Source organism: Trachurus trachurus (genome assembly GCF_905171665.1).
Source record: "Trachurus trachurus genome assembly, chromosome: 1".
NCBI classification, from domain to species: Eukaryota; Metazoa; Chordata; class Actinopteri; order Carangiformes; family Carangidae; genus Trachurus; species Trachurus trachurus.
In genome coordinates, this window is record NC_139891.1 from 38,857,628 (window position 1) to 38,868,679 (window position 11,052).

The following is an 11,052-nucleotide window of genomic DNA, read 5'->3' on the forward strand; positions in this document are numbered from 1 at the left end:
AACCAAGTGTTGTATGTGAATTTTGTTACTTTGTGGTGTCAGAGTGACTTTTCAACTCCATGTATGGTTTACATGTCTTTCGTCATCTATGATCACACACTGTGGCAGCAAAGTGTGAATACATGATATATATAAATACTAAACTCAACCACAGAGTGAACAGAGGAAACAAACATAAATAGATATTTATTCAATAAAGCTGCATTACGACTCACAGGTCTAATGCGAGGGGCATAAGTGGACTTACGCCATTTTGGCTCTGAAAAATACATGTAGGACTCACATGTTTGTTCAGAGGCAGAAGGGCGTAAGTGTGGTTGATGCCCTTAAACAGCATTCAAAATGGCTGACACAACTGCAGACATGGAACTGTCTGAGGCAGAAAAGATTTTGATTAATATTATGAAACAAACTGATGAATCCTATATTGAAGAACTTGAAGATGAGTCAGAGTTGTTTTTGAATGTATGTCCTCACAAGAGTGATGACAGTAAGACAGAATCATGCCTCGAAAAAGGGTCCTAAGTTGGGACTTGGCAGATTTTTTCTTATTTTGAGTGAGAAGTTGAGTTGTATTGGAAAAATAATTATATAACTATAAATTGATGAATGTGTTAAATGAAAATTAATTATTCAAGTGTTAATTATTCAATCAATTCCCTTTTTGACCAGTCATTTTGTGCATTGTTCAGCAGATACACCCCCATATGGAAATGTTTGGTGCCAAAAAGGCGTTATCTGACATTTGGTGCCCCCACCCCCTTTAAAAAAAAAAAATGTTTTAGAACATGTTCATTGTTTTAATATGCCATTGTATTACTTAAATACTCATCCATCAAAGTATGTCTGTGGTTGCAATGTTGTGGTTTAAGGTTAATGAATACAGTTGAATGAAGTGTGGTCAAAATTTGGTTTTGTCTCTCCTGTTTAGTTTGTCAAAAGCCACCTATGCCGCTCTGGCTCCAAGCCCTTGAATGGCAGAAACTTATTAACATCATGAGTCTGAAAGTGAATAAAAAGGAAGAGACCATGAGAGGTGTTTTAGTCATGTAGCAGGTTTACATGTTGAATTAGCTCCATAAAACTTCACTGTGTTGTTCTGAGTCTGACTGTGGTTTCTGCTGTGCTCTGTGTTACAGTGATACAGGGTCAGAGTGACTGGGAAGTGACTTACACTGACACTCACATCTGTGCCTCTAAAGGATCAACAGTGGAAATGAACTGCACATACAGTTACCCATACAACATTTATACTACAGTTCAGAAAAGATTCTGGTTCAATAAAGGGAGTAATCGTGATGCTGTGGATCTGACAACAGATTCAAACTACATAAGTCGTGCAGAGAATCACTGTGAGTCAAACAGTTGCACTCTGACAATCAGAGACCTGAGAGAGAGCGACTCAGCTGTTTACAAGTTCAGATTTAAAACAAACCAAAAAGATGGAAGCTGGACAGGGGAACCTGGAGTGACTTTGTCTGTCAGAGGTAACGTTTTCACTGGAATATTTATCAGTTTGGTTCAAGTCATTGACGACTGAGAATCTTTATTTGTCTCTGTGTTTGTACTTTTCTAGTTTAGTTCATGTCTGTTCTTTCTTCACAGATCCAGACCTCCAGGTGCTGGTGCAAAGATCATCAGACCAGGTAGAGCTGAAGTGTCACAGCAGTTTTAAAGCAGCTGGTCGTCCTTCATTTGTCTGGTACAAGAACGAACTGAAGATGGAGGAGGAAACATTTTCCATTAGAGTCTCTGTTAATGATACCAACAGATATTCCTGTGCTCTTAAAGGATGTGAGGATCACCGCTCTCCTCCAGTGTGTGAGTTTACTCCACAGTTTCACTAATACAATGTCAAACTAAAACCTCCCACTACACAGTTTATGTCTCATACTGGATCAACCTCTGTATAAACTATCAACTACATCATATTCACTTCTACTGTGAAAAGACAGTTAAAGTTGACTTCTCCTCATGTTTCCTCCTCCAGATGCTCCAAAGCTTCCCTCTGTGTCAGTGAGTCCCTCTGCTGAGATAGTGGAGGGCAGTTCAGTGACTCTGACCTGTAGCAGTGATGCTAACCCAGCAGCTGAACTCACCTGGTACAAGGAGAAGGACAAGAAACGTCTCAGTGACCAACCACAGTTTCTCTTCAGCTCCATCCAGCCCTCTGACTCTGGAGAGTATTACTGTAGAGCTGAGAATGAGATGGGGGTGACAGCATCAGAATTCATCTCTATTGATGTGAAATGTGAGTGAGACAGTTCATTCTAAAATCTATATGAAGCTGAATAATTGATAATCACCACTGCCCATTCCACTTCCCACCCCACTCTAATTGTTTATCATGCTGCCAAACATAAAACTATTTCCTGTTACTCATTTAAATACAAGATGTAGCTCTACAGTTAAACTGTGTTGTTGATGTTTGTTGTTCCAGATGTTCCAAAGCTTCCCTCTGTGTCAGTGAGTCCCTCTGATGAGGTAGTGGAGGGCAGTTCAGTCAATCTGACCTGTAGCAGTGATGCTAACCCAGCAGCTAATTACACCTGGTACAAAGAGAACCAAACTCTTTTTCAAGGACCAGAAGGAGTTTATCATTTCTCCTCCATCAGCTCTGAGGACAGAGGGACCTACCACTGCAGGTCTGAGAATAAATATGGACGGATCGACTCTAGATCTCTGTTTGTAGACGTCCTGTGTAAGTACAAACCACGTCTTGAAATTCATCAAAGTCATGAATGACAGTAATAATAGATTATCTTCATGTTCCCTCCTCCAGATGCTCCAAAGCTTCCCTCTGTGTCAGTGAGTCCCTCTGCTGAGATAGTGGAGGGCAGTTCAGTGACTCTGACCTGTAGCAGTGATGCTAACCCAGCAGCTAAACTCACCTGGTACAAGGAGGATGAAGACTCACCAAAAGCTTCAGGACAGATCTTCACCATCACTGACCTCAGACCTGAACACAGTGGGAATTATTACTGTGAAGCCCAGAACACAATAGGACGTCAGAAGTCCACCTTAAATCTGACTGTTGTTGTTTCAGGTGAGTTACACACAGACTGTGTCAGACATCATAACACTCTGTCTGGGCTGTAGCTGTAGACGTGTTTGAATGTGGGATCTCAACTTTTCCTCCCAAGGTCTCATGTCCTTGAGACTGGAGTGTTGTCTGTCAAGAGTGGTTGTAAGATTTTAGAGGACAATGTTTATAAAACCAAGTTATTACTATACTGGGTAACGTCCTGCTAGCTCATTTTATTCCTAGATTGTCATTGTCATAGAGTGTCATTAGTCCTAGATGATAAACCGCTCATGACATGTCAGGAGACAAAGTATCTTGGGCATGTTCTTACTGATGATTGGCATGATGATAGAGATATTTATAGGCAGTGTTCAAAGCAATATGCTCAAGCTAATATGCTCCTTCGTAGGTTTAGTATGTGCTCAGTTGATGTTAAATGTTCCCTGTTTAGATCTTTCTGTACACCAATGTATACAGCTCACCTCTGGTGTAGCTATAAGAAAAGCAGTATGCGGCGGCTCATAGTGGCCTACAATGATGGACTGAGGTTGTTGCTTCAGGTGCCCAGGTGGCACAGTGCGAGCCAACTCTTTGTTAATTTAAATGTACCCAATTGTGAAGCACTTCTAAGAAATTTAATGTATCGTTTTATGTGCCGCCTGGATGACTCGGAGAACAGCATTATTGGGGCTTTGACCAGCCCTGATAGGAGCTGCTATAGGTATTCCTCCAGGCTTAGAAAACACTGGTGGGATAGCCTGCTTATGAATTATGTGGAGAATTGATTCTCTGTCTTTGTGTATGTCTTTTTCTCTCTCTCCTTCTTAAATCTGTTTTAACATGTCTGTTGTTGTTGATATGGACCGCTTGTTGTGTCTGCAATAAAGATTAATAATAATAATAACATTCATTTCCATGTGTTCTCTCTTTTCTAGGATCGTGGAAGTTAATAGCTGTTACAGTCTCTGTCGTGGCCCTAGTGATCCTACTCGTCTCTGTCCTCCTCTGGATCATGTGAGTAGTTCTGTTTCCACAAATATTAGTTCACAAACTCATTTATAATCAGTTAATGTCATTCAGTCAGCTTTAACTTTTTATGAATTAATTTTCCTGACCAGAAAAAAGAGGAGGTCTGAGCAGAGGTCTGAGGCTGGAGAGAGACCAGACGACAGAGAACAGGTGAGAAAGATGAACTGATCCACTCCAGTGCATGTTGATGTTTTGGTGGCACCGTGGTGTGGTGGTTTGCTCCCTTGACTCCTATTGCGTAAATTCTGGGTTCAAAAAGGACAAAGTCACAAATGTTGCAACTTGACCTGACTCTGGTCTTGTGATGCAAGTACAAAGTCTAGTTTTTCTACCACAGACACAGTGACGACACAGTCCACCACAGGTTTCAACCTAGTTCTGCAAAGTGAAGTTATAATTGTTTGTTTGTTTATTTTCACATATCAAAGTTAAAAAAGATATAACAAATAAAATCCAAAACAATGTGAAGGGGAAATGCCAAAAAAACCCTCCAGGGGCTTGTGGGGTGGCATTCTCCAACTACAGCTCTAAGCTAATGAGCATGTACATTTGTGAGGTACAAAAACCGTTCATACATAATAAATACAAACATGGTTTAACATGATTTAACATTGTACAATGCAATACAAAAGCTTGATAAACATATGATAAGAAATATAAAAAATCCCAGTTTAGATAGGCAGACCATGTGGAAAGTATTGACTGGTTAGCAGGAGAGACTTTAGTGCTCTCCTAAATTGTTGTAAAGATAAATAAATTTTTTTTTACAGGTAATAAATTCCATATTCTTGGCCCACGATAAAGTATACAGAACTGTGATTGAGAGGTACAACAATATTGGGTTCTAAGGTGGCAAGAGTTACGTGTGGAGTAGGTGTGAAATTGATAGTCGTATGCAAATATATAATGAAAAGATGATGGAAGGAGTTTTTTTTAGGGAACCATAAACAAATAAACCAATCTGAAGATGATTCACTTGATAAACACTGAGGATACCAGACTGAAAGAATAAAGGCTGTGAAGAATGTCTTTGCCTGTACCAAATGACTGAATCAAATGCCTTTGATAAGTCCAAAAATATGCCAACAGTTATTTCCTTTTTATCTTTAGCTGTATAAATTTCATTTATTAAGTGTGTGAGTGCCATGTGTAGTGTTTCTTTCTGAACCCGTACTGATGTGTGTATATGATGTTATTCTCATCAAGGTGTTTGACTAGTTTTTGATATACGTTTAAGTATAAGTTTTTCAAGTACCTTAGATATAACAGGTAAAATAGAAATGGGTCTGTAATGGTTAAATACAGCTGGATCATCATCTTTATAGATAGGTATTATCTTGGCTACTTTTAGTTCTGACGGAACAATTCCCTTTTCCAACGAATAATGTCAATGTTGTTTGTGAATTTGTGATACCATCACTCAACGTTTCACATTTCCACAGAGAATTAAATGAATAGTTACTTTGATTTGTCCACTATCTACAGATAGAACCATCTGAGGAGCAGGATGATCTTCATTATGCCAGTGTCCACTTTTCCAGAGATCACTCCAGTATCAGATCGGCTCAGGCCAGAAGACACAACAAGATGAAGGAGGAAGAAGACGTGGTTGTGTACGATGCTGTGGCATTTAACCAGTGTGCCAGTCCAGTCCAGAGGTGAGCAGCTCCTCACACATGAACATCAGTATCAATCATTCTGTTGAAACGTTTTTCCACATGTTATGATCACTTTTGGATGTTCCCATCTCTGACGGTAACAACAGAATATATTTTTCTTCATGATCTCCTGATGTAATTTATGTTCTTCTCAGAACCAGAGGTCAGGAAGCTTCAGAGGATCCAGCTGCTCTGTACAGCTCAGTCAACAAACCCCTCAGAAAACACTGACTCTTTAGTCAACATGGTAAATGGTTTTTCTATTTTTATTCCTCTGGAAGAAAATCATTGTTCCATCAACACAAAACAATGTGAATTTTGCCCTTTAATTGCTACATAGTTGATGAATTACTGCATAAATAGTGAATGTGTCATTGTCTGACATGTTTCTGGTCAGCTGAGCTCCTCCTTCTGTCTCCATGCAGCTGCTCCAACAGACCCACAGGAGCTGTAAGAGAGAAGAGATGTAATCCCTCACCACTTCCTGTCTGTGAACTCAGATAATTATGAACTGAGCCAGAGGTACCGCTACCAGAACCTGAGACCTGTGTCTCTGTGCTGGGTCACAACTTTGTCCACCACCAACAAGTTTCTTTTTTGTACATAGTTTTGGACACCACCTGTTCATCCTATTTTTGGTGAACAATTGGCTTCACACTGCATTTTGGATTTGAAACAATCATATTTGTGTCATTTTTGCATTTCTTTTTCTTATCTCACCTCAGTATTTCTGTGTTTTGTGGAGGTGTGAACACTGGTCTGAGTAATATTTATTTCATATCAACTAGACTCAAATAAAATCAAACTAACTAACAGGTTAACTAACAGGTAGAGTTGGTTTGTGCATGTAAGTTAAACACCAACATTACTGTAAATCACTGAGGTTCTGCAGAATGACCATCTGTTAATTGGTTGTAGTTTCCTCTTTCTGCCACTAGATGGTAGGAAAGAGACAAATGACAGCAAATCATTTACAACAGCTTGTGAAGCACAGTTTGGACTTTGGTCAAAAGTCAATCATAGTGATGTCACAAGTAATCGTTGTGTATACGACACGTTCTTTTACTTTTCACTTTTTTTCACTTGTTTAGTAGAGTTGTTTTCACTCAGATTGTCCAGCTTTAAAGTCACCACATCAATTATATTTCCACTTTCTTTATTCTTACAACTGATTTTTTAGTCTGTTGCTCTGTTAGAAGAGAGGAGCTGATCAACATGTAAATACACTCACCTCAGTCTCCTTCAGTTATGACCATGTGCTAAGAGCAATAAGCTGAACAAGCAGCACAGGGCTTTGTTATAAAGTTAGAATTAAAATATAGTACAGATTAAAAATATAGTAGTTATAGGTTATTATAGGTTGTAGGAAATATGCATTTTCTGATTTGAGCCTGCTTCCACCAGATTGTACGTAGTAAGAAGAAGTGTTTTTCAGATTACAGGTCATCTTTACCCGTTGTCTTTTTGTTATTATTATAAATCTTTTGTTGACACAAGTTGTATCTTCTTCTTTTTTTTCACATTTATAACGTTTCTTTTTTTTTATTCTTCATTTGTTGAATCTGCAGCCTTCATTGTCTTGTTTATAATGATTAAACAGCTGTAACATACAATCAGAATATCCCATGCAGTGTTTCCCCTAGAATATTTTTTAGGCCCGGTGGTACCCAAGGAAAAATCCTGAATCCTGACGCGCGTGGGACAGCACGCACCCCCCTCTATTAAATATAAAAGGAGCCCCACATCAGGGTGCAACGTTAAGTTTTTTTTCCTACTTCTACGAGTACTTCTCAAATCTACTTGCCCCATCTAATATCTTACTTGCCCTGCCTAAGAGGTTTTATTTTTTCCTGGCTGTGTGGTGCATACTTTCGCTCATGACTTATATCTTACTAAAATCCTTCCTGTTGACTATATACAACACTACACAACACTTCTTTCTTCGGAAAGCAGTATTTATCATTATTTATAATTACATTTAAATGGCAACCATTGCAGACATGTAAAATTAAATGCTATTTCAAATTATTTGACCAGTAGCAGTTACACCCTCCGTCCCCTATCTGAACAGGTGAGCCACCTGTTTAATGCCCGATCACAGTTGAAATTTTGAACTGAAGGGCCTTTTAATGGCTAAAAACATTAACCTGGACAACATTTTAACAGATAGCTGGCTCCTCCAATCAGATTTTGCATTCACATGTTGCAGTGGACAGTGGACAATTTAGCTTCAGTATTAATTCAGTATCTAAAAATAATAATATTAGAAAGGAGCAATTTGAAGAAAAAAAAAGATTTTTAAGATGAAAATGTTGGCCTTTTGAAAAGTATGTCCATCTATATGCTCTCAATCAAAGTCCTTCTCATATTATAACGTCTCTGTCTCAATACTTGGTTGTGGCCATTTGACTTGAACTACTGGATAGCTCCCATTGACATTGAAATAACAGGGAAACAGCCAATCATCTAACAGCTGTGTAGTTCGGTTGAAGCACCGTCTCCACGTGTTTATTGACAACAGGGTTATAAAAAGGACACGTTAGCTCGTCGGTATGGTAACGGTAACAGGTGATCGTTACTGTGTGCGTCTGCCCCGAGTCAGCGGCGGCGTTAATGAAGCAGCGTCACGCCTAAAATACACTGGATGCGGAACGACTCCGAAACGGCTCCGCTACGGAACGGCTGCGTACTCTGACTCCGTCAACTCACACCGGTTCCGTCCGTGATGTTGATTGTTGCGGCTCCGCCGCACAGCGGGAACACGTGATCTCGCGATAAAGCGGGTTGTAGTTTCCATAAAGTGAACCATAAAATCAAAAACAATTAATTTAATCCAGAGGAGTAGTAGAGAAACAACTTGGTGCTGACCTGACTTGATTTTACAATCACTATCTCCTTGTCCATGGTGTAAACTGGGTGAAATTATGTCTGAAAACCTCCGAGCTGCTGACTTCAGGCCGGTCGCTGCCCATTACAACGTTTTCAAGGTGTAAAACAGGAAGCTCCGCTGTAAACATGGTGTATTTTATTTTGAAAATTAACCGGGTGTTTTATTTTGTAATTTGCCCCCGATTTCCTGTCATACACAACCTGCTCTGTGCTGCTTGATGCGCCGTGCTCCGGCGTCCGGCAAAAATAGAAGCTCTGCGTATCTTTTGCGAGGGCTGCCGGATGCCGGTGCCGTTCCGGACCCACGACGCAGCGGACCCGGAGTCGGTGGACTCTGCCACGGTGATTATAATTAATACGTAACGGCTCCGCCGCCGTACCGGAGCGGATCTGCAGCCGTTCCGCATCCAGTGTATTTTAGGCGTCAGGCCGCTCACCGTCACTGAAACGCTCCGTGAAATCGCCGATTAAATACGACGAGCCGCGAGCGACGTACAGCCTGTCTCACCCATAATACATCCATGGTCTCACCTGGTAGAGCACCCGCTGCAGCAACTCAGTTCGATTTCACCTGACAGTCCCTTTGCTCCGCGTCCATCCCTCCTCTCACTCTCTCTCCCCCCTCCCCTGTCTCTCTCGCATGACGCGCGTGCGGCGTCTGTCACCGGCGATATTTTTTCTTTTTTCCAAGGCACCGTAGTTTACTTGCTACAAACCTCAACATCCCATAATATGCTCGCACACTCGCATCATTACTAGGCAGCGAAGCAGGTTGACTCGCGTTGCAGAACAGCGCTGCACAGAGCCTCCTAAACAGAAATGATTATTGATTTCTGAATGAATGTCGCTAATTTTTGCCATATTAATTTTTTTTTTTTGGCCTGGCGGGGGCTCTCGCTCCCTGTACAATGGTAGGGGAAACACTGCCATGTCTCTCAATGATTGATGAAATATTATTAATAACCATAAACTGTATAACTGGTGAAGTATTGCTATATATTCTGCAGATGTTTCTAAATCTGGATCTGTAGGATCCTGATCTGCCACCTCAACGTTGATTATCATTATTATTGATAACACCATTACCTATTGGTATTAGACTACAGTTATTGATTGTTCACAATAATAATTAGCAGTAGTATATTGATGTTTCCCTTCAACTGGTCAAGGCAGAACACACACTGGTCCATCCATGTACTGGGTTTTAACCAAAGTGGTTTCATCTTCATTGGTGAAACATCCCATTCTCCAGCTGGAAACATTTCTGTTCCTATCACTACATTACAGTGAGTCAATGTTGGATACACAATCGGCATAGATCTACTTGTTGTAGCTCTTGGTAGTAGAGTATTCTCAGTAGAGATAATTGTACTTGCACCAAATTGCAATCAACTAGAATATATAGCACTTTTAATACAAAAAAATGCAACTCTAAGTGCTTTACATAACATACACAACATATGATATGATGTAAGATTAAATTTATTTTGTGAGGAGTTTGGTTTGGAGAATACTCAGTGTTTGATTGGGAACTACTTTTTGCTGTGTGTTTTCTGTACGTTTGAATGGGGGCGGAGTGATACGTCGGTTGGCTGGCAGAGAGGTGTAACGGCGGTGCCACCACGGTGCTCTCTGACCCAAAGAGGATTCAGTTCAGGTGAGGATAACAAATACCCAGCGGTACACAGCTGGCAGCAGGTTTGTAGACTGTTAACTTCAACTGTTTTTAAGTTTTACCGCGGATCAACGAAGCACCACCGCCAACTTTTTTCCTTCTCTCTGTGTCTGACTCCTGCTACTAGCTAACGCTTAGCTAGTGACTCGGTCAGTGTGCTGTGGATTTAAAAAGAAACTAACGGACTTACTCGGATTTTCAACCGCCAGGACAGCGACGAAAGACAAGGTAGACATCAATAACACAGACTGGTTAGTTATGCTCATGAAAAGTGGATATTAATTTCTCTGCTTTCTGTGGATTACTTCGTGATTTGGTTTTGCCGCCTGTGAACTGGTCAACGAGGGGCGGTGAGAGTGGACGATTTATCCGTGAAGCTGCCAGAAAAATGAACTATACAGTTTGCGTTAATTGTCATTCCATCATTCTAATAACAACAGTAAGTCTATAACGGTAAGTTTCTGAATAAACTACCTTTTCACTGTACTCCACCTCATAGGCGGCAGGTGATCCTGACGTTTGATTTTTTGCTGGCTTCATTGTAAACAAATGCACATGGCCAGGCGGAGTGAAATAGTTTACTTTGGAAGGACAGTGCACGCACATCCAAGACAGTGCAGGCAGGTGCAGGACAAAAACTGTTTACATAACAATCCATATACAGGTCACTGTTCAAAATATCAGGCCTGAAACAATTAAAACATCAAAAGACATCTCATGGATTGTGTACATCAAAAATCCGTGCAATTACAAAACACATAATAAGATGAGACCCA